Source organism: Haliotis cracherodii, unplaced genomic scaffold (genome assembly GCF_022045235.1).
Source record: "Haliotis cracherodii isolate W230 unplaced genomic scaffold, xgHalCrac1.p SCAF_9, whole genome shotgun sequence".
NCBI lineage: Eukaryota > Metazoa > Mollusca > Gastropoda > Lepetellida > Haliotidae > Haliotis > Haliotis cracherodii.
The window spans coordinates 36,526,693-36,552,574 of record NW_027266343.1 but is presented as its reverse complement, the minus strand read 5'-3'; the positions used below and the strand labels follow the sequence as shown (position 1 = coordinate 36,552,574).

The window sequence follows — 25,882 nt, the reverse complement described above, 5'->3', positions numbered from 1 at the left end:
TTTGTGAAGGGTGCCACAAGAGGGACCGAATACGATCACCTTTCCTCGAACACCTAGTATCATCACTATTTGATAATTATTCTTGAACACATGCTTATGATAATGTCGGAATTTTTACAATGGACACTGCTTTTAGCAGTTGCTTATTGGTATGGAAACTGTAATAAATATAGGACGTTGGAGAAAAGAAGAAATGTATTATTAAGATTCCTCAATAGCTAATTTAACATATTAAGTTTATCATTAATACGCCCATCCTTGACTATCCAGTTAATTCAAGTCCATTATATTGTGATCAATACACGGGACCCATTCGCTCGCTACCAATGCTTCGTTACGGAAGTGACGTCACCATCTCTATTCGCTTACCGCTAAGTTAGCGCAGGAGTGGAATCTGATTGAACGACTATTTTTATCGGTGTATCTTTCGAATACGATGTTAAACGCATGGTATGTATCGTAATAGCATGGAGATTTAATACCCTTGATAATCCAGGGTGAAATGTACATGGATGCAGAGGTACGACCCAAGCAGTGCGAGGGCAAGTCGTCAAGCCTGCCTCTATCACACACAGATGTCTCTATGGAAGCTCAACTATGGACACTCTAGTCTTTTATGTTGTACAAATGTGCTGGGTGTTGACAAACTACAATTTTCGGGGGTAACAACGTATAGTACTTTAAAGTAAATAATCATAAAAAAACAACATTGCATGTGAGCCATAGGTAGTATTACGAGATGATATCAAAACTATATGTTGTGAAATCAGTAAATAACCACACAGGATCAATGAATGATCAAATTATACTGAAACACACAGGATAAGGTTTACAATCAAAATAGGCACTACAATGGGTCTTTTACGTGGCAGCAGTAATAAGTAACAGTTCCTTTTAATCATGACAGTACACTCATACTGTCACGAATTTTGTCACCGTCGACTTATTTGAAATAGCTTCCGTTCATGACTCCAGAACGGTATTCGATGCTACCGTTGTTTTCAGACAGGTATCCAGTTCGCGCTTGGCAGTAGATAACACCCATGTCAGGCACTACAAGGCCTCGCATCCCCTTCGTGTCGCTCTTATGTATGTACAGTTAGACTTCGAGATACTGTCCAATCCCGAAATGTCTCGAACGACCAATTGCGTCATGTTCAAGGCCACTCAAACAAAGGCGGATAACTCTAAATTACTCGCTGCCGCATAGTACCGCAAACAATCTGGTCACGACTATCCTCAACATTTTACGAACGCTTCAGTCAGTTGCTGCCACTGATAATCACCGCAAATAAGTTTTCTACAATCTCTACTGCCAGTTGGAGGGCAGTGGGCAGGTGTTTTCACTGACAAAACGTACAGTTTTATCGCATTTTGATTAGTATTTATTAAAAACAATGTTTTTCAAGAATATTTAACATAAATGTATCAGTGCAGCTGGTTAAAACTATAAGCACTATGATAATACCATTTATTAGCCAGGTTAAACACTAACCATAGAGGACTGGGGTGGTCCAGTACTTCATAAGCTCAACAACATCTTACCTTGAAGTTTCATTATCTTCCTAAGATATTTGTATCGGATAGTCGTTCATTAGGCTCACTCACACATTCACTCACTCACTCACTCACTCACTCACTCACTCACTTGTGAACATTGACGGTAGTCCGGTATGTACAGAATCTCACTCTCAGACAGGTCTCAGACTGGTTTGACCCACATTGTTAGGTTCTACCTACACGTCAGAATTGCTGAACCAGCATAAACCCACACTCACCCATGTTACAGCTTAATCATTCCGTATTCATGTCAGCGAAAAAACATATATACTTGTCTTTTCAAATTAGATTTCATTTGCATGTCACCGGGTATCTTTTGTATGGAAGAATCATCAAAGCTATTAAAGCATCAAAGTATTTTCTATTTCAAATGGCCGGCTTTTATCATTTTGCCCCTGAATCGATTCAATTTGCCCTTAAGCCACAGGCGTATCAGCAAAACCTTTCAGTTGTACCGTGGCGTCTTTTGTATTCAATATAAATGATTAATTTGTATACCATAACTAAATACGTGTTGCCTCGCTACTACGATATATTCGTGTATTTTATTGTAATCAGTGTCGTTTGCTTTCTATTTAGATAACAAATGACTTTGATGATGACGTAACCAACTGGGAACATTTGTCCTCTTCCTGTTGGCATTTTACTTCCTGAAATATTAATCTTTGACAGAATATCTGGAACAATAACTTCAACTCAGCAGTAAGCTGTATGTGAAAACTCTTCGCCTACACATACGCCTACAAAAGAATTGTTGGTCGAGAGAAACCGTGAAAAGAACAAACTTGGATAACACCTTGATGAGTTTTATGTCAGTATGCTTACCGATTCAGTACCGCCTCTCTGTCAAATAATATTATTTAAAATTTGCTTTTTACGCCCAATGGAATCTGTTTCAGCACATAATCGATACTGATTATTCTTGTTGTTTTGTATTTATTTCATATTCTGTGAAATCACATGGGTTCCAAGAATAACACCGATGTGTCGCGTTCAAATCCCTGGCTGTATATTACATACCTTTTCATAATGACACTATACGTTTGCTCCTCGGGTGTACGTGCATAAATTGTACGCGTACATGCGGACTTGGAATCTGATTTGAGGTATTTTTTTTATTAAGTATATACTTAATATACTCAATCATATTCATGACAGTTGTTAAACAATGCATTTTCTGTGTCTGGAAGTCACCCGAGTTCATTGAGTATGGATTTTATTACAGAAATATCTATAATGTTCCATTTTCCTTTACCATTATCCCATGCTTCTGCTAATGTCAAAGACCTAAAGTGAATTCGAGAAGAAATGTCACCTTCCTATTTTCTTTAAATATTCAAAATGATGAAGTACAAATTGGTATCCGTATAGTAAAGGTCCGAAAGATATGTATTCCCGTATTCGCTTAATGTGACATTGACATATCCGAACTACCTTTATCGGAAGAGAAGGTAGATGTAGGATTAACTTTATATAATTGAAAATTGAATTAACTGTTGTTAAACTTGATTAGGTCTATTTAACCATCACTCATCCCTGCAATAGACTGTAAAAGGTCATCAGTGAAGCTGGGTAATCTTGTGTCAACTTAGACTGGTTCAATGAAGACTGGGGGCGGCCGGGTAGCCTAGTGGTTAAAGTGTTTGCTCGTCACGTCGAAGACCAGGGTTCGATTCCTGACATGGGTACGATGTGTGAAGCCCATTTCTGGTGTCCCGCGCCGTGATATTGGTGGAATATTGCTAAAAGCGGCGTAAAACCATACTCACTCACTCAATGAAGACTGGGGTAAAAAAAAAATTGTTTTGCAACCGCATAACCCCTACCATACTTGGAATGTTGTAAATTTGTAATTTTGTTTAAAAGGTATTAAGGATTTTTCAAATACAAAGCATTTCTAAGTATTTTTGAGTGCTGATTAAGCGCCAGTACAGTTTATTTTTTGGATAAAATATCGCTTCAATTAAAAATCAAAGATAAGATAAAATCAACTTAGAGGTACATATATAGTTTCTTTTGCTCCCTAGTTTATGGTATTAGAGACGTAAGCCAGTACGTCTGGGCGTGTTAAAGTAGAGAGTGTTACATGGACCAGTGATGGTATTATCACGTTAGTGACAAATGTCAAAATGTCAGGTAAAATTAACGAGAATTTGCCGTCCTGTAATATCACGATTATCGTCGCCCTATCATGCAGATAGAGGTGTGTGTTTACATTTAGAATATTATAAACCATTATCATCGTCAGTGTCACTCGATATGAGCATTTAATAATGTGTTTACCAACATACTTTTGTGGCTCTATATGTTTATGCCGTCGTGAGATTCACCACCTTGATTTTCATGACAGTAAAATTTACGTCGTTTCCTCGTTTTGCGATAATTAGCACACCGGCATAGGCCTCTGTATTAATGGATTAGCTGTCATGGAGACATGATGATCAAAGCTTCAGAATGATTTCACTAAGGAATGAGAAGATTGATTCTGTCGTTTCACTTTGCATGTACGATATGTCTGTTTCTCAGCATGGGAAACATCGTTGTGTTGAAAATAATCAGGTTTGAATATATGGAACCTTTGGACTCTTCACTTACCTACATTTGTCTTTGACGTCGATACCAATGTACCCTTGTCTTCAGTGCCTACAATGGTCTTTAGTGCCTACCTTTACCTCCAGTGGTCTTTAGTGCCTACCTTTACCTCCAGTGGTCTTTAGTGCCTACCTTTACCTCAAGTGGTCTTTAGTGCCCACCTCTATCTACAATGGTCTTTAGTGCCCACCTCTATCTACAGTGGTCTTTAGTGCCCACCTCTATCTACAGTGGTCTTTAGTACCTACCTTTACGTCCAGTTGTCTTTAGTGCCCACCTCTATCTACAGTGGTCATTAGTGCCTACCTCTATCTACAGTGGTCTTTAGTGCCTACCTCTATCTAAAGGGGTCTTTAGTGGCTACCGCTATCTACAGTTGTCTTTAGTGTCTACCTTTACCTTTTGTGGTCTTTAGTGCCTACCTGTGCCTACAATGGTCTTTAGTGCCTACCTCTATCTACAGCGGTCTTTAGTGCCGACCGTTACATGCAGTGGCCTTTAGTACCTACCTCTATTTCCAATGGTCTTTAGTGCCTACCTGTGTTTACAGTGGTCTTTAGTGCCTTCCTTTACCTACAGTGGTCTTTAGTGCCTTCCTTTACCTACAGTGGTCTTTAGTGCCTACCTTTACCTTCAGTGGTCTTTAGTGCCTACCTTTACCTACAATGGTCTTTAGTGCCTTCCGTTACCTACAGTGGTCTTTAGTGCCTTCCTTTACCTACAGTGGTCTTTAGTGCCTACCTCTATCTACAGTGGTCTTTAGTGCCTTCCTTTACTTACAGTGATATTTAGTGCCTACCTTTATCTACAGTGTTCTTTAAAGCCTGCACTAGCTTTACCTACAGTGGTCTCTAGTGCCTACCTGTGCCTACAATGGTCTTTAGCCCCTACTTTTATAGACCCTGGTGTTTGTCGCCTACCTCAACCAATGCTTGTAATAGAAGGCGACTACCGGGATCAGGTGGTCAGGCTCGCTGTTTTAGTTGATTGCATGTCCTCGTATCCCAATTGTGTAAATCGATCACGTGATGTCAATCACTGGATCGTGTGTCGATTATTTACAGACCGCCGTCAGATAACTAGACTATTGCTGAGTGCGGTGACGTTAAACAAGAAACATACCAAACCTATCCCTACATACACCGGTCTACTACCGTCACTTCTCCAGGGTATTAGTGTCTACCCTTACCGACGCTTTGTTCTGTAATTAACTGAAAAACAGTGAAAAACAGCATTAAAGGTGAGGTGAAATTGGGTTTAACGTTGCGTCCAAGATTATTGCACTTATATAGCGACGTGCATGCACGTGTGTGTGTGTGTGTGTGTGTGTGTGTGTGTGTGTGTGTGCGTGTGGCTGCTTGTACTAGCCCGGACTGATGCCGATTTATAGTGCTAGCCCACTGAGATACCATGACGCAGTTTAACAGGAATACCCCACTCAGACACAGTATACTGACTCCGAGCCGACCAATCCTTGTTTTAGCCCCTTAATGCCGAGCGCCAGACAGGGTAACAACAAGTATCATCTTTTAACGTCTTTTGGTATGACGCGGCCGGGGATCGAACAACGGACCTTCCGCCCTACGGGCGGACGCTCTACCACTATACCGCGGAGGCGGTCGAAAAACGGCATTAAACACTCACTTGCCCTTGTCGTTAGCTCCCTGATATAAGAATTACCTACATGTATATTTCGGCTTCAGAAACAATGGCACCTTTTCCAAACTTACATGCGAGTCGTGGCTTTAAATTCAATGTCCGGTTCATTCACAAAAATATTAAGAAAAAAGTTGTTCGATGTCGGCTGATAACACTTGAAACGCTAGCTCGATAAATCAGGCTTGAAATTTACTTCGAAATTGAATTTGAAAAAGAGATTGTTCGAGAAAGAGGTCGAACGTGATCATATTGCAACGTGCCGTTATGCTAATGTTTGACATAACCACTCAAACAGTATGAAGACGTGATTACTGGAACTATATTAAGATACTCTGGACGCCAAGGAGTCTGAACGATCGTACTACCCAGGTCCTAGGATTGTCACAGTAAGTGTGAAATACACGCTACTTTCAGATGTATTTAAACTGATTATATCAAATATTCTCCTATTATAGCTTACACTTGCAAGCGACAGACTGTTTGGACAAGTCAAGCGGATATTTATAATCGATTGCCTTTTCTGTATTGGCGTTTGTCCAAGGCTTGCTTCTTCAAATAGATAGCCTGAATTAGGATATAGGGTTGCAAGAGCGTTATAGTCCGAACCAGTCGGTCACTAAAGTATGACCATGGTGTCTGGTTTCTGTGGGAGTGAGGGAGTTCGGTTAAACGCCGCTTTTAATCGCATTTCTGTTACTTAGCGTAGTTGTTTCTTAAAATGAAATAACAAGAAATGCTTGTCATGGTTGATGTTTATACGGGTATCTTTGTTGTATTTGGGACTTCAAGTTGCCTGTGTTTCGGCGACCCGTTTTCAGCCTTGTCAGGTTTCGATAACGTTTGTAATTTTGGGGGCCAATTTATTTTTTAAGTGTATACTATCTTTTGCCCGGCAGTGTATGTGGGTTCATATAATAGGATACCAATTTCAGTTATTGTAGACACCGAAATGTTATTTCTAATTTTAGATCAGATTATGAAGATAATCCACCTCTATGTATCTCTACAATGGATACACCCTTTTATATCTCAACAGGGACACGCGACCACGACATATCTATCTCGACCATCGACTTCTGTGCATCACGACAAGGGACAGTCGACATCGCTTTGTGTCTAAAGATTTGTTTATTTTTACAAAAATATGACCAGGACATATCTCGCCTAGTTACATGATCACGATATAAGTCGATATGATAAAATACAACAATCTATTTCGACAAGATAAATAACAACGATCTACATGGATCTCGACAAGAAAAAATTACCATGATCTATTTCGGCAAGATAAAATACCACGATCCATTTCGACAAGATTAAAAACCGCGATCTATTTCGTCAAGATAACATATCACGAACTATTTCGACCAGATAAATAACAACGATCTATATGGCAAGTTAAAATACCGCGACCTCTTTCGACAAGATAAAATACCACGACCTCTTTCGACAAGATAAAATAACACGACCTCTTTCGACAAGATAAAATACCATGATCTACTTCGGAAAGATAAAATACTACGATCTATTTCGACAAGATAAAATACCATGATCTACTTCGGCAAGATAAAATACCACGATCTATTTCGACCAGATAAAATACCACGACCTCTTTCGACAAGATAAAATACCATGATCTACTTCGGCAAGATAAAATACCACGACCTCTTTCGACAAGATAAAATAACACGACCTCTTTCGACAAGATAAAATACCATGATCTACTTCGGTAAGATAAAATACTACGATCTATTTCGACAAGATAAAATACCATGATCTACTTCGGCAAGATAAAATACCATGATCTATTTCGACCAGATAAAATACCACGACCTCTTTCGACAAGATAAAACACCATGATCTACTTCGGCAAGATAAAAAAACACGATCTATTTCGACCAGATAAAATACCACGACCTCTTTCGACAAGATAAAATACCATGATCTGCTTCGACAAGATAAAATACCACAATCTATTTCTACCAGTTAAATAACAACGATTTAAATGTATCTCGACAAGATAGAATTTTACGATAGACATCGAAATTGTCCCAATTGGATCCATGATAAATGGAACGCTTCTATTTCATCTTCTGCCGTCATATCACATGACTACAGACACAAAATCGACAACTCTACTATGACAAAGAGCGCGGAAACATTTCAGGAGATGCTACAGGCCTGATTATTCGCTCTAGAAAGATGGCAAAATGCGGCACACGACTCATCCAAATCTCCACACACACCCAAGGCTTCATGTACGTGTAATGTAGAGCTTCATGGTGCCGAAATACAGAACGATGTCGTCGTGTCTAATCTCTTTTCTCTTGGGTCGATACACATTGCAGTAGGGGAGATTCGGACAACAAATAAGCCCTCATGCGGCAGATATCACTTTCGATTTATAACAAGGAAAGCAATGTATGTGTCTGTGGACAGTACACAAGATAGACCAATATTACATGTCCTTGAAGTTGTGGACGTGGGACATCGACGTCTGTGGTCACACTGAGAAACCATCCGAGTGACCAGTACTTGCGGATTATTGGTCGTTAGCACCACGTTGTACTGAATAGCCAGCTAAGCTGCAAGAAGTTGATTTAAACATCTCAGCAGAACTCCAGCTCTGTAGAGACAGGGAGACCGATGGATGAGATTGTTGGGAGATTAGGCACATATACGTTTTCTTGATTATTAGTTTTCTGATGATCTGTAGAAGGTCTGATTTGATAGAAGGTCCTGAGTTGCTGATATGACGCCCTGGACAATATAGCGTGGACGTGTGGTGGGTTTCAGTGACATTTCATTTAAAACTTGTAGTACATGTAACTGAAAAAGCAACTTCATCCCATTAGCGAATAAATAGGCAATATTCGTAGAAATATTGTGATTGGTTTTTTTGTTTTTACAAAAGACGTAAATGCCTACCACTTTCATCACTTCTCCGACATAAGGGGGCACGGCTGGCCCAGTCGACTAAGACGCCGCAAATCGTTGTGCAGAGTTGCGTCCCTTGGGAATGCTAGAAACCTATGGTCGTGAGTTCGAATATATCCCGGTTCGACCTGATTATGTTTGTGGGTTTGTCAGCACTATACTCATGCTCGTGGGTTTCACCAAAGTGCTCAACGTCTAAGACCTGCATCACTTCGGGCGTTTCTTCCACATTAACCTGACACGCCGTTATAAAATTGGAATACGGCTTTAAACCTAACTCATTCACTAACACAGGACACGCATCCCGTAATCATAATCTTTCCTCTCAAAATTGGTATATATTAAATCATTTTATGGCACATTAATTCTGCCAAAAGAAATTACCGACGAAAGGATCCGAAACACTGAAGAAAGTAACAAGATGATTGAATACGGAGGCTTTGTTGAGTCTGTGTAAGGTGGATTGAATGAATGTGTAAACCCATTCTGTTTATTGGTATGTGACATAGAGTGAGTGAGTGAGTTGGATTTTAACATCGCTTTGAACTGTTACTGTTACAGTATTCCTCTGAGTTATATCACAGCGTGTCAGCTTAATGTGGACGAAATGCCCGAAATAATGCAGGTCTCAGCCGCTTACCACTTTGGTGAAACCCCCGTGCACGGGCATGGTGCTGACAAACCTAGAAACATAATACCTGGATTCTAACCGACGATCATAGGTTTCTTGCATGCCCAAGGGACGACAGGAGCCAATGCCCCCATGTGACATAGATATATGTTCAGCAACCTTCAGGTTCCCTCGCTTCATTGTACGGAGACATATTAGATTTATTTGTGCGAGTAAAACCAACAAGTCATTTAATTCACCTCCTCATAAATATTCCAAACAACCTCTGGGGATAACGTGTGGAAATTCGTCATGAAGCAGTATCAGTTACATCAATGTATAAAACAGCCAATCAATTTTCACTTCTTTTACCACTGTGACAAGAAAAGTAGAGAAAACGATATCGGTCTTGTCATTGTGGATGCCGCACGTATTGTGCAGCTTGACAGAGCGGGTGGGGGAGGACGTTTGACGTGTATACCCAATACAATCATGGCTTCGTCGGTTACATTAGGTTTATAATTAGAACACAGCGGAGCACCAGTGGTGCGCCGAATTGGGCTTGTGCTAGCCTAGAAAGAGCGCTCGAACCAATCTATCCCACTTCCTGATTCCAGCAACGGTATGGTTTCTTATTTCGACTTCTCTAATTGATCGTCTCATTCCATTCAGGCCCCACAGCAACAATTGATTCAATCTTTGCTAAGGATCTCTCTCGTCCGTCTTTCACCATCACTGATGGGAGATGGGGGGAGGGGGTTGTCGGGAATCGCACGCCACACCAGGTTCCTCTTCTAGAGCCTCAAGGAACAGGAACTAGCAGCCTCTGACCTCAGACCCGCTACATTAATGTTCCTCTTATAGGCATTAAACATAGACCTGCCCACTCTAGAAAGGACCCATTTTTAAGGTTTACATGGCCACACTGAGTCGTGTTTCAAGCACGTGGAATTACCAAAAGATGTATGACAATTACTATTATCGACAGTGGTTTGCATCCTGAACAACACAGTGACGTCTTAGGATCACGACAACGCCTTTGGGGACCAATGACATCAACAGAATTGCAATCCAATCTCCTCATATTAAATTATTACTGCCGTTATTGCAGTTTTACGACGTAGAGTGCCCACTTCTTCCGTTATTTTAATGAACTGGTTTTGGAGGGAATTTGTGACGCTGACAAATGATATTACCTTTGCCTGTGAGACATATTAGCGCCCGATGCACCGCGAGGTGTTCAACAACAGTGTTGATGATTCTGAGCTTACCACAAGTCTTTATGAGTGCATGTCATTGGAAGCCACTGCTTACCTCGACTTTAATGCAATTTTACGGAAAGGAGATTGAGGAAAGGGTTTATTGGCAAACTGATGTGCTTTGCCGAATGTGTTGTGTCTGTGTCATATTTCGCTAGTACAGTACACTTCGGTTATAACGAACACGCTTATAACGAACTGACCGAAATTACGAACTTATTTTTTAGTCCCGGCCATTTGTTGTATATATGTTGAATATATGCTTATAACGAACTAAGGTTATAACGAACTAAAATTAGTGGTCCCTTTGAGTTCGTTATAACCGTAGTTTACTGTATTGTCCTTTGTTATTACAGATACTGATCACACAGTGACAATATTTAATATTAATGACTGAAAAGGAGATTAAGTTGATGAAGGTTATGTTGACAGTGTTGGGGTCTGATTGCATATTGCGTACCGCCGCATCAGCAAAATTCTATTGGCAGCGAGATAATGCATACCTACGTCCAGGATGTGCTTTTCCTTTTGCTTGAAAGCCTGCAATTTTAAATAACAATGCATTTTGATTTGTAATATATGTTCCTGTGTATATTCTGGTGAACAATTGATTTGCCTTTGCATGTGTTTTTGACGGATGCCACCTATGTTTACCTTATCGCGAACACATGGTATCATCACTATTTGAAAGTGATTTATAACACATGATTGTGATATAGTCGGAATCATACAATGGACTCTGCTTTTAGCAGAAGCTTCTTTGTCTTTGTCGCTTTCATTTACTTCTTCAAACTAAGTGTTCACATGTTCTGATTAAAACGAAGTCCCACATTTTTAGGCACTGAATGTATAATTATATAGTTAGTCCAACCATTTCTTATTTTTCTTAAGATATTTTCATGCGTGTTCATACCAAAGTGGTTGTGACCCCGACCTGACTGCGGGTCCCTGCGATAAAGCTGTAATGAGGTGTGATACAAGTCGATAGTTTATACTGAAAATAACCTGCGTCTCTCACAACTCCCCCTGCGGTCACTGGTAAGGCAGGAGAAAACGCTGGAGTTGCGCAAGCTGATTACACCACAGACATTGCTTCCTTTGGCAATTAGAACAAAGGACACACAGACTCACAGTCCGTACAGGTTACACACAACCAAATGTTTTCCCATAGACTTCTATGGTAACGTTATGATTTTTTTTTAAATAACTAAGCATTCAACAGCTATTACATGTATGTGTGTGCACAGTTTGGCCCTAGAGCAGCAATAAAAAAAATAAAAATGACTAGCTTAGCCAGCTCCATTTCCGAGTACCGGAAGCTAAACACAACACCCCCAGCTTCGCACCAATTGTCACCTACTTGAAAATAGCTGTGGTCACATTCAGCATAAGTCATCATGTTGATTTGGTGTAGTAGAACCTGTAGGCTTACGCTAAAATGTAACGTTTGTTTACGAGAGAATGTCATTTTATTTTGTGAATGATCGTGCAAGTAGGGTCGGGGCTTCCTTCACTACTGTTCCTCCGGCATGTCGATGTGAGTGAGTGAGTAAGATTTTACGCTGCCTTTAGCGTTAGTCAAGCAATATCATGGCGGGGGGACACCAGAAATGGCTTCACATTGTACCCATGTTGGGAATAGAACCCGGGTCTTTGGCGTGACGAGCGAACGCTTTAACCACTAGGCTACCCCACCGCCCAGCATGTCGAAGTAGTGCACTAATAATGGGTTCTCAGGCACTGTATCCATTGTAGAATCGAACTTGCCTAACAAGCGACCTCCAGCGCCAACGGGCCACTGCTCTACGATATTTGTAAAGCAGTACGATACCTTCAGTATATTGATTAACTAAAACTTCATCAATTATATTTGTTTATACATTTTTGTGATGTAGGGCACTTTGCACAGGGTTTCAGAAATCATTTCTATTTGTAGATTCGAACCCAGATGTACCACACGTACCACCGGGCCATATTACTGGCACCATATTGGGCAAAGAAACAGTTGTATTGCTTTGGCGAATAGCTGAAGATTTTCTTGTTTATATTTGAACGCTTCTGTGTGCCAGCGATGGTTTGGACGAGACGGAGCAGGTACCCCTTGTGCGGTATCTGAAGCACGTGGTCCTAATCGCCAGTGACTTTCATCATCTCGACGTGCCGTATCGTCATTGATGTGCCGTCTTCATCTCTTAATTCATTTGGATTCAAATCTCACGAGGCCGTGTCTCGAAAATAGAGCGTTCACATCAAAGACGTAGGATGTTACCCTTAGTAGCTTTCTCGTGCTAAATGTAGAGGACATTCGACTCCCATATGTTCAACCCATACATATTTGATCTCTCGCGATTTCTTTCAAAATGTTATTTAAACAAATTAAAGAAGTCATGTTTTGTTATCTCCCAATCTCAAATATAAAACCGACTTTCCACGCATCAGACCTTCTCTTTGGATTTTATCAGTGAATATCAAGACAATTCTTTACCGAAATTGTAGATATATAATGCATACAACCAGTAAAATCGATAAGAAAATACCAGCCACAGTTAGCCTACATTCAGGAGGAGTGCCAAAACGAGACGAAGAAGGCAAGAGCATCTTCGCAGGCGGTGTCGTCATGATAAAAGTATATTGTCCGACTATTAGTGTAGCTTAATACTTTATTGTGGTTGCAATTATTTCATCGATGATGTCTAAAAGTAATGCAACAGGCACTGAAATAACAATGAATATATATATACTACTCAACACTTGCTAAAGACCAAAATAGTTAAAGGTGTGGTCCTCAGCAAGTGATAAGTGGTATTTAACGACGCTGATGTAGTTTCAAGGAGTTCTTTTGAAGCCGTTACCCTGGACTGTGGCTAACCATGTTGCCTAAGTACCGTGTTGCCTTTTTTGTAAGATGTTGAGCAGAGGTGTCACATGGAACCGAAAATACACCATAACCAGTTGTAGATGTTCTTATCAAGGCCAATAAAAACTAACGTTGTATTTCTTAGTCGATGCCTATTTTGCTTGAAGATTAAGGGTTCTGTTAATAGGGTTGAGATTGTAACCTACATATATATTGAGACGTGTTCATCCTGATGAGACAACGACACGGGTGCTTAACGCCGCTTTGAACAGTTGGGGGCACGGGTGGCCAAGTCGTCTAAGGCGCCGCGATTCGTTGTGCAGAGTTGCGTCCCTTGGGCACGCCAGAAACCTATGATTGTGGGTTCGAATTCCGGTTCACCCCGATTATGTTTCTAGGTTTGTCAGCACCATACCCGTGCTCGTGGGTTTCGCCGAAGTGGTAAACGTCTGAGACCTGCATAACTGCGGGCGTTTCCTCCAACATTAAGCTGACACGCCGTGATATAACTGGAATACTGTTAAAAGCGGCGTTAAACCAAGTCACTCACTCACTCACTCACTCATTTTGAACAGTTTTCTAGTTATATCACGGCGTGTGAGCTTAATGTTGGAGGAAACGCCCGCAGTTATGCAGGTCTCAGACGTTTACCACTTCGGTGAAACACACGAGCACGGTATGGTGTTGATAAATCTAGAAACATAATCGGGTCGAACCGGGATTCGAACCCATGATCCTAGGTTTTTAGCTTCCTAAGCGAATCTACTCTGCTCGAATGAAAATACATAATTTTACATAGTTGTACCAAGCTTACAAATTGATGCAGGTGTCCTGATAAGGTATTTGTCAGAGGTGTACCAAACATACACATTGACACAGATCGTACCCTGATTGTCCAGTTCGTTGTTCACATGAATAAAACGTTTGTTTTACCTTCTAGATTTATTAATTCGGTTAAAAACCAACTGGACGCTATTTCCGACTCCAACTCCAGAAGTGGCTTTATTAGATGGAAATTCTGATAACCCTCCAGTCCAAGTATAATTTAAGTCAACTTTTAGTAGGCCAGTGTTAATGTTCAGACAGTTCGAGCAATTGCCAATGGAGGTCTTATGAATGGCCGATTTCAGGAATATAAAATAAGGAAGATTGGTTGATATTCGGAGATGCATGTACCACTGTATACCCAGCAGCATGCGTCCAACTATCACAAATACCAATGAAGGGCCAACAGCGTGCGTCCTTTTAGCAATTGTACGAATGTATGCCGATACAACGTGCGTTCATGTATCACCTGTACGTGTACGAGTGCATGCCTATGCAACTTTCGTTCGCCTATCCCCTGTACGAGTGTCTGCCGATACAACGTGTGTTCACCTTTTACCTGTACGAGCGTCTGCCGATACAACGTGCGTACACCTATCACCTGTACGAGCGTCTGCCGATACAACGTGCGTACACCTATCACCTGTACTATTGTATCTTTATCCAACGTGCGTTTTCCTATCACTTGTACGGTCGTATCCCTAAAAACGTGCGTTCACCTATCATCTGTGCGAGTGGGGTAGCCAAGTGGTTAAAGCGTTCGCTCGTCACGCCGAAAACCCGGGATCGATTCCCCACATTGGTACAATATGTGAAGCCCATTTCTGGTGTCCCCCGTCGTGATATTGTAGAAATATTGCTAAAAGCGGCGTAATACCATACTCACTCACCAATGACCTGTATGAGTGTATCTCTATACAGCGTGCTTTTCACCCATCACCTGTACGAGTGTCTGCCGATACGACGTGCGTTCACCTATGACCTGTACGAGTGTCTGCCGATACAACGTGCGTTCTTCTTGCACCTGTACGAATGTCTGCCGATACGACATGTGAACACCTATCACCTCTACGAGTGTCAGCCGATACGACGTGTGAACACCTATTACCTGTACGAGTGTCTGCCGATACAACGTGCGTTCTTCTTGCACATGTACGTGTGTCTGCCGATACAACGTGCGTTCTTCTTGCACATGTACGTGTGTCTGCCGATACGACATGTGTTCACCTATCACATGTACGTGTGTCTGCCGATACAACGTGCGCTCTTCTTGCACATGTACGAGTGTCTGCCGATACAACGAGCGTTCGTTTTGCACATGTACGAATGTCTGCCAATACGACATGTGAACACCTATCACCTGTACGAGTGTCTGCCGATACAACGTGCGCTCTTCTTGCACATGTACGTGTGTCTGCCGATACGACATGTCTTCACCTATCACCTGTACGAGTGTCTGCCGATACAACGTGCGTTCTTCTTGCACCTGTACTCAACTTAGCTTCGCCTCATGTCTCCAGTTATCAGAAAGCGTGTTAACAACGCTTCTCCCAAGTATAGGACACATCTACATGGAAGCCGAGTTTTTGTCTGACTTCCTCTTGGGCTAAAGAAGCTGTTACTCCATCATCTATTGCCGCTGTGCCCTGTAAGCTGAAATACTGAAGTATCGATACAGCTACCCCATCGGTCCCGTATCTTCCAGTGATAGAGTAGGGCTGATTAACGCCGGCTGTTATCCCCCCGCGACGCTCTCCCTCCCGCCCACTCACACAGTCAGTGCCTCACTGCATTACAACAGCCCACTACAGGACGGGGCGGCACGGAGACCAGTTGATACACACGGAGTCGGACGTTGTTCCTGCTGATGACGCTAGCCCGTGCCAGCACACTTGGTCTGGTTGGAGACCTCGGTATGGGATAGCAGACATTGGCTTTACATCCGAACAGGTGAGGAGACTTCACATCGACTTACATTGATAAACTTAGTTGATATTCAGATTTCCATATATTCAAAGTCATGATTTTATTGCGGATACATCATTCATCTTCGTGGCGTCGTTAGCTACCATGATCAATGGCCAGCATGCGCCTGTCTTAAAGCTTGCATTGTGTGATTCTCGAACGGGTATTCAAGACAGTTTATTTCCATCGTGGGCTATCAAGATTGCACTAACTACATGCGAAACAGCGTCTTGTAATGCAGGCGTGGGACTGAATAATTGATAGCTCTATAGAGTATGTTTAAGTGAACTACGTGCTCCAGACTGTCAGTGAATACTGTTCAAATGGTACATTTGGTCGCTATTGACTTTTAATGGATCAAGTAGACTGTAAAAGGAGACTCAAAGGACTAGCATTTTATGTGTGCAGTTTCATGACTGATATCAAGTAAGTGTAGCAGTTCAAAGGGTTAACAATATAACATACGTGTTGTATGTGCTGAAGTCATGTGCAAATAGGTTTTGATCGTTAAATAAAACTTCTCTTTTCTGTAGCCGCAATTATGTATTGCAAGTGACATCCGTAGCTTTAATTGATGGAACTTTAATAAGGCGTTTGATATACATTATAGAAGATGACAACTGTTCGGTAAGGAGATAAATGATATAAAATCATTTGGGACAAATATCTACTTACGAATTTAAATTAAACCAGGGAGGCGTTATCGTCTAGCGCGAGTCGGGAAGAGGGGATAATCGTCTAGGGCAGGTCGGAGAAGGAGGATATTCGTCCAGGGCAGGTAGGAGAAGGGGGATATTCGTCCAGGCCAGCTAGGAGAAGGGGTTACCGTCTAAGACAGGTAGGAGATGAGGGGTTATCGTCTAGGGCAGGTAGGAGAAGGGGGATATTCGACCAGGCCAGGTAGGAGAAGGGGTTACCTTCTAAGACATATAGCAGACGAGGGGTTACCGTTTAGGGCAGGTAGGAGAAGGAGGATATTCGTCTAGGCCAGGTAGGAGAAGGGGTTACCGTCTAAGACAGGTAGCAGACGAGGGGTTACCGTCTGTGGCAGATGGGAGAATGAAGTAACCGTCTGAGACAGGTGGGAAAATGGGATAACCGACTCGGGCAGGTGGGGAAAATGGGATAACAGTCTAAGGCAGATGAATAAGGGGGATATCCGTCTCGGACAGGAGGATAAGGGGGATTACGTCTAGGGCAGGTCGGAGAAGGGGGATAACCGTCTAGGGCAGGTAGGAGAAGGGGATAACCGTCTAGTGTAGATGAGAGAAGGGGGATAACCGTCTAGTGTAGATGAGAGAAGGGGGATAACCGTCTAGGGAAGGTGGGAGAAGGGGGATAACCGTCTAGTGTAGTTGGGAGAAGGGGGATAACAGTCTAGGGCAGGTGGGAGAAGTGGGATAACCGTCTAGGGCAGATCGGAGAAGGGACATAACCGTCTATGGTAGGTGGGAGAAGGGGGATAACCGTCTAAGGCAGGTGGGAGAAGGGGGGTAACCGTCCAAGGCAGGTGGGAGAAGGGGGATAACCGTCCAAGGCAGGTGGGAGAAGTGGGATAACCGTCCAAGGCAGGTGGGAGAAGGGGGGTAACCGTCCAAGGCAGGTGGGAGAAGGGGGATAACCGTCCAAGGCAGGTGGGAGAAGTGGGATAACCGTCCAAGGCAGGTGGGAGAAGTGGGATAACCGCCCAAGGCAGGTGGGAGAAGGGGGATAACCGTCCAAGGCAGGTGGGAGAAGGGGGATAACCGTCCAAGGCAGGTGGGAGAAGGGGGATAACCGTCTAAGGCAGGTGGGAGAAGGGGGGTAACCGTCCAAGGCAGGTGGGAGAAGGGGGATAACCGTCCAAGGCAGGTGGGAGAAGGGGGATAACCGTCCAAGGCAGGTGGGAGAAGTGGGATAACCGTCCAAGGCAGGTGGGAGAAGGGGGGTAACCGTCCAAGGCAGGTGGGAGAAGGGGGATAACCGTCCAAGGCAGGTGGGAGAAGGGGGATAACCGTCCAAGGCAGGTGGGAGAAGGGGGATAACCGTCCAAGGCAGGTGGGAGAAGGGGGGGTCACCGTCCAAGTCAGGTGGGAAAAGGGGGATAACCGTCCAAGGCAGGTGGGAGAAGGGGGGTAACCGTCTAGGGTAGGTGGGAGAAGTGGGTTAACCGTCTAGGGCAGGTGGGAAAAGGGGGATAACCGTCTAGGGCAGGTAGGAGAAGGGGGAATAACCGTCTTTGGTCTGTTGGGAGAAGGGGCTAACCTTATAAGACACCTGGAAAAAGGGAGCTAACTGTCTAGGGCAGGATGGAGACGTGGACTTTCCGTCTAAATGTTGGGCGAGTATAAAACGTAAGAGATTCCAAAGGACAGCCTGCGACTAAACATATTTGTGCCAGCCTCTAGAGAAGACGGAGAGTTGGAAAGGGTGCTATGGTGTGGCACTAATTCGTGTGGGCTGAGGCAGGCTGAGGTTGGGCATATAGGTTTAGGGAAATATTTCGAGAGAGATATCGCCAGTCGCCCCGGTGTATCTAACTGCTCATGGCGGTCAGCCGACCTGCTACATGATCTAAAACAGACGGTATCGTAATTAAAGCGAGTCATGTATCTTCAGCTCCAAGCATCTGTTCAGATCAAACAATAGGGAGATATTATCAATCTATATTGTATGCAGAACCAAGGCGATCAGTTACTTTTCCCTCGACTAGACACGCTTAATATTTTACATAGTAAAGAACGCTATTAAGAAGCAAGAGGCGAAGGTATCTACCTTTGAAGTTAAGTTTAATTTAACGCTAGAGCTGAATAATGCATGTTATTACTGTGCCATTTGCCTAATTAGTATATTTGCCTTCTCAATACCAAGTCAATGTGTATTGATTATTTATACTGATTCCTATCTTGCGTGTTTTTACGCTGGTGCGTCCACGTACACGTGAAGATGAGCCACCTGTGCGGAACAGTCCATCATATGTACCACTTGTGTAGAATAGTCCATCGTATGTACCACTTGTGTAGAATAGTCCATCATATGTGCCACCTGTGCAGAACAGTCCATCATATGTGCCCCCTGTGTAGAATAGTCCATCATATGTGCAGCCTGTGTAGAATAGTCCATCATATGTGCCACCTGTGTAGAATAGTCCATCATGTGTACCACCTGTGTAGAATAGTTCATCATATGTACCACCTGTGTAGAATAGTCCATCATATGTGCAGCCTGTGTAGAATAGTCCATCATATGTGCCACCTGTGTAGAATAGTGCCTGTGTAGAATAGTCCATCATATATGCCACCTGTGTAGAATAGTCCATCATATGTGCAGCCTGTGTAGAATAGTCCATCATATATGCCACCTGTGTAGAATAGTCCATCATATGTGCAGCCTGTGTAGAATAGTCCATCATATGTGCAGCCTGTGTAGAATAGTCCATCATATGTGCCCCCTGTGTAGAATAGTCCATCATATGTGCAGCCTGTGTAGAATAGTCCATCATATGTGCCACCTGTGTAGAATAGTCCATCATGTGTACCACCTGTGTAGAATAGTTCATCATATGTACCACCTGTGTAGAATAGTCCATCATATGTGCAGCCTGTGTAGAATAGTCCATCATATGTGCCACCTGTGTAGAATAGTGCCTGTGTAGAATAGTCCATCATATATGCCACCTGTGTAGAATAGTCCATCATATGTGCAGCCTGTGTAGAATAGTCCATCATATATGCCACCTGTGTAGAATAGTCCATCATATGTGCAGCCTGTGTAGAATAGTCCATCATATGTGCCACCTGTGTAGAATAGTCCATCATATGTGCAGCCTGTGTAGAATAGTCCATCATATGTGCCACCTGTGTAGAATAGTCCATCATATGTGCAGCCAGTGTAGAATAGTGCCTGTGTAGAATAGTCCATCATATGTGCCACCTGTGCAGAATAGTCCATCATATGTGCCACCTGTGTAGAATAGTCCATCATATGTGCAGCCTGTGTAGAATAGTGCCTGTGTAGAATAGTCCATCATATGTGCCACCTGTGCAGAATAGTCCATCGTATGTATCACATGTGTAGAATAGTCAATCATGTGTACCATCTGTGCAGAATAGTCCATCATATGTGCCACCTGTGTAGAATAGTCCGTCATATGTACCACATGTGCAGAATAGTCCATTATATGTACCATGTGTGTAGAAAAGTCCATCATGTGTACCACCTGTGCAGAATAGTCCATTATATGTACCACCTGTGCAGAATAGTCCATTATATGTACCACCTGTGCAGAATAGTCCATTATATGTACCACCTGTGCAGAATAGTCCATTATATGTACCACCTGTGCAGAATAGTCCATCATATGTACCACATGGGCAGAATAGTCCATTATATGTACCACTTGTGTAGAATAGTCCATCATATGTACCACATGTGTAGAATAGTCCATCATATGTGCCACATATGTAGAATAGTCCATCATATGATCCTCCTGCGTAGCACGTTTTGAAAAATCTTCCTGTGGACCCACGTGTAGAACAATCCATCCTGAGCACTTCACATGCTGAACAATCTTTCTGTTGGCCAACGTAAAGAGCAATCCATTCTGTTCAGTACACGTGTTGATTATTTTTTCCTGTGGGCCCATGTGTAAAACAAATCATTCGATGCACTCCACGTGCTAAACAATCTTCCTGTGGACCGACGTGTAGAACAATCCATAATCCATTCCGTCTGCCTCGTGTAGAACAATCCGGTATGTACTCTACGTGGAGAAGAGTCCATGATCATATACCTCACGTGTATCATATGCACGAACAATCTATTCTGTGCATTCACGTGTACGTTAATCCGTCAAATGCGCCCCACGTAAGGAACAATCTTGTACATTCGCGTGTAAATGAGTTAACTGTGCTAAGCAGCTACTTTATGTATAAAAACACTGATAATTGCAGTTGTTTAATAGTTTATATGGATGAATGTTCTTCCAGAAGAAATCTATTATCATAATTTGACATTGAACATTAATGCATTAGGACGTTAGGACATAAGTGCTATATCTCTACTAATGTTATGACATTCTGTTTACTATTAATTGACATGGGAACGCGAGCGATCCAGACTATGTGGCTCTGATCTGACGTGACTTACATCAACAAATGGGATTTTACAAATGTTAAGTAAATACACATTGTAATCTCTACTGCGATTTGGTTATGTAAATCACTATGTGTTCGTATCAGCTCGTCCTCCTTTGAGTAAGCGTTCCTATTGACGGCGTATAAATACCAATACGTGTGGAAAATTTGATTTATCAAGAACTCAGTTCTCATGACAAAGGAGTCATGCGAAATATACCATATATTATCACGTTTCTGATATTTACAACGATCATGTTTAGACAGGTGACGCTCTTTAGTAGACGTTTGTTGTGATCTGAACTCAGGACGCTGTCGCTTTGGTAGACGCTTGTTGTGATCTGAACTCAAGACGCTGTCGCTTTGGTAGACGTTTGTTGTGATCTGAACTCAAGACGCTGTCGCTTTGGTAGACGTTTGTTGTGATCTGAACTCAAGTCGGTGTCGCTTTGGTAGAAGTATTTTATGATCTGAACTCTAGACGATGTAGCTTTAGTAGACGTTTGTTGTGATCTGAACTCAAGACGCTGCCGCTTTGGTAAAAGTATTTTGTGATCTGAACTCAACACGCAGTCGCTTTACTAGACGTATTTTGTGATCTGAACTCTAGACGATGTAGCCTTAGTAGACGTTTGTTGTGATCTGAACTCAAGACGCTGCCGCTTTGGGAGAAGTATTTTGTGATCTGAACTCAAGACGCTGCCGCTTTGGTAGAAGTATTTTGTGATCTGAACTCAAGACGCTGTCGCTTTGGTAGAAGTATTTTGTGATCTGAACTCAAGACGCTGTCGCGTTGGAAGAAGTATTTTGTGATCTGAACTCAAGACGCTGTCGCTTTACTAGACGTATGTTGTGATCTGAACTCTAGACGATGTAGCTTTAGTAGACGTTTGTTGTGATCTGAACTCAAGACGCTGCCGCTTTGGGAGAAGTATTTTGTGATCTGAACTCAACACGCAGTCGCTTTACTAGACGTTTGTTGTGATCTGAACTCAAGACGCTGCCGCTTTGGTAGAAGTTTTTGGTGATCTGAACCCGAGACGGTGTCGCTTTGGTAGACGTATTTTGTGATCTGAACTCAACGCGCTGTCGCTTTACTAGACGTATTTTGTGATCTGAACCCGAGACGCTGTCGCTTTAGTAGAAGTATTTTGTGATCTGAACCCGAGACGCTGCCGCTTTGGTAGAAGTATTTTGTGATCTGAACTCAAGACGCTGTCGCTTTGGTAGAAGTATTTTGTGATCTGAACTCAACACGGTGTCGCTTTACTAGACGTATGTTGTGATCTGAACTCTAGACGATGTAGCTTTAGTAGACGTTTGTTGTGATCTGAACTCAAGACGCTGCCGCTTTGGTAGAAGTATTTTGTGATCTGAACTCAACACGCTGTCGCTTTACTAGACGTATTTTGTGATCTGAACTCAAGACGCTGTCGCTTTTGTAGACGTTTGTTGTGATCTGAACTCAAGACGCTGCCGCTTTGGTAGAAGTATTTTGTGATCTGAACTCAACACGCAGTCGCTTTACTAGACGTATTTTGTGATCTGAACTCAAGACGCTGTCGCTTTTGTAGACGTATTTTGTGATCTGAACTCAACACGCCGTCGCTTTACTAGACGTATTTTGTGATCTGAACCCGAGACGCTGTCGCTTTAGTAGAAGTATTTTGTGATCTGAACCCGAGACGGTGTCGCTTTAGTAGACGTTTGTTGTTATCTGAACTCAACACGCTGTCGCTTTAGTAGACCTGTATTGTGATCTGAGCAGGAGATGTTATCGTCACAGTAGAATAGTATTGTGATTTGGGACAGAGATGTCGTCACGGTAGATGTATGTTGTGATTTGAGCAGCAGGTGTTCTCGTCACGGTACATGTGTATTGTTATCTGAGCAACACCTGCCGTCGTCAAGATAGGCCTGTGTTGTGATCTTGGCAATTGTCGGCATGCACTTGTGTCTCCATGGCTACACCCGATGAACCATGTCATAGAACGTACAATGATGTAGTGGAACCTATGTTGTCTATTTACAGTATGGCTTTGATATGGCGTTAAGCAATACGCACCAACACTCACTCACATCACCCTCACTCTGTCACTCTCAAGCTTCTGACTCATTCACGCATTAGCCCACTCACTCAGCCTCACGAGCCACTGAAAAAATGGAAAATGGTAACCATTCCGACCGATATCAATCACAAATTCTGACGGGTTCCTGAAACAAGAACAATCAGTCATTTTCCCCATATGGCCTAAGGGTCCAAGATGAAACGGAATATTTCTTCATACATCACCCGTGGAGAGATGCAACTAAGTATTTGTCATGACAGATACGGAGTGACACAGGTGCATTTTCACAATGTTCACGTGGAGATACCATGTGCGAATGTAATTTGTTTCTATTTCAATCACCTTCTTATTATTATATTTCTTATTATTGGTAATGAACATGCATGTCAAGTATAGAGTTACACAATGACTCATTAACCATCCATTGACGTCACATTAGCGTTTCGCAATGTCTGTCTTATTTATCAGTTAGACATCCTGTCATCAAATATCAAACAGATTATCGATTGTAGGTGCCTGAATCCTAAACCTCATGCATATTCTAGTGCCTGTGGAGAGAGTATGTCACTTTGAAATAATGGCTGTGGAGCGTCGTTCATACAGGTAGGATTATCTGCAATACATGTGCAATAGGTTATGACATCATACCATTATTGTAGTAGGACATACATAGTTTGCTTACGGCCCATGAGACATTGGCGGCACACTGAGATGGATGTTTGTGTTAAAATATCTCGAAATTCGTTATCCTCTTGAACATCTCGCTTTGGTCTCGTAGAGTGATATCACCAAACATTAAGTCATCTCTAGATCTAGTTCTCAGAGAGATATCATTGAACATGACGTTATCTCTAGATCTAGATCTCAGAGTGATATCACTGAACATTAAATGACCACTAGATCTAGATCTTGGAGTGTGATATCACTGGACATTAAGTGATCTTTAAATCTTGGATTAGGATATCAATGTACATTACGTGGCGTCCAGGTCTCTGAATTCTCATTGCTTAAGATCGCTGCAATGTAAGAGGCCACGAAAGGGCCATACAGAGCAACAGTCCTAACTAATATTTATGTCACGGCATGGTTCTGCAATACTCCCAAATTAGAACTGTATTAGAAGCCATGAAACCCTAAACACCTTGTCGCACCAGGCACGGCTGGCCCAATATAACGCTGGCGGTTGTGCTTTAAAAAACGTTTATGGAGATCAGGCGCTCACGTAGGAGAGTGGACTTGGCAATTCATTCATATGTATATGTCTTGTCATATACCCCCCTACATAAAAAGCCACACACTTTACGAGTGCATTTTCTTTTGATTACCGCTAAGGTTTGAATTCAGCTTAATTCAACTCTTTGGTGGAACGTTCCAAACACTATTTCTTCTGCAATGTCTGTGTAGTGAGATATGTGTTGGGCGCTGCAGTCGCTTTCCTTCGCCCGGAGCATTTCATCAATAATATCACAGAGACTTTAAATAGAATCTGGTAATTTTTGTCTGAAGTGTCACTTTTCTGCATCTTGGAATAGAATAAAGATCAATATGTCAGAACGTCTATCTCTGTGACATTGTCGCTCAGTTTTCCTAAGTTTCGGGTCAAAATCAATACCAACTTGGGGTAAGAAAGTGGCATTAACAAACGAGGACTGAACGGTAAACGGGACAGTTACAGTGGAATGATGGGAGTGTAAAATATGGACACGTTGTGAAGTGCAAACCACAGGGAATTTGTGTTATTGTCCGAGATGATTTATTAATTAGTTCTCGTCATGAACGGACTAGAAAGTGGCATTTACGGTTAATAATTTGGTGGTAAGTGTTGTGGCTGATCGCCATTCAAATGTCAGTGCTAGTCAACAACTTCTTGAATATGATCGTTCAGGTTGTGATTAATGGTAAACCGATGACGTACAGTACTCTATCAATCTCCATCAACAGAGTTTAATTCAGTATATGAGTAGACACCTACTTATTGGCCCAACTCTCTCAAAGATAATTGATTTGATGTTGTTTTCAGAGATCGCATCTATTGATCCTTTTATAAATAGGTGACACTGAGCGCAATGAAAGAGGAATGGGGAAACTGCGGGGAGAATGGTTTCATGGAGAAGTATTTTGTACGGAGCGTTTACGCAAGGCTCTGTAATGAGAAACGTGTTTAGATGCCTTGTGGTTCAGATAAGTTTACGCGAGCGGTTGCTGTTGCCAAGGAACGCTTTTATTTATGACGTCATCGCACTTCCTGTGATCCCGTGGAAACCCAGCTGGCTGTTTCCGTTAACGCCATTCCACACGTTTACCTTCAATATACTGTTTGACAATGCAATCATCGCTATTGGTTCAGCTTAACACTTTGATTCCGTTTCATCGTATAAAGGGGATGCTAGTATGTTTTGTCATAGATACGCCCAATACAGATAATATCCTCGCTA

At 42.4% G+C, this 25,882-nt stretch overlaps 1 protein-coding gene across 2 annotated transcripts in view; it reads left to right on the top strand.

The window, feature by feature from the left end:
* The window catches only part of LOC139453091 (uncharacterized), a 50,780-nt gene that overhangs the window by 16,246 nt on the left and 8,652 nt on the right, over window positions 1-25,882 (top strand). The window contains exon 1 of one of the 2 annotated variants that reach the window (XM_071234715.1): window positions 16,125-16,249. The exons of the other annotated variant lie outside the window; for it this stretch is intronic. The gene's annotated coding sequence lies outside the window, so the exon portion shown is untranslated. Of the gene's footprint in view, window positions 1-16,124; window positions 16,250-25,882 lie in introns of those variants that run through there. 2 annotated transcript variants of the gene reach the window in all.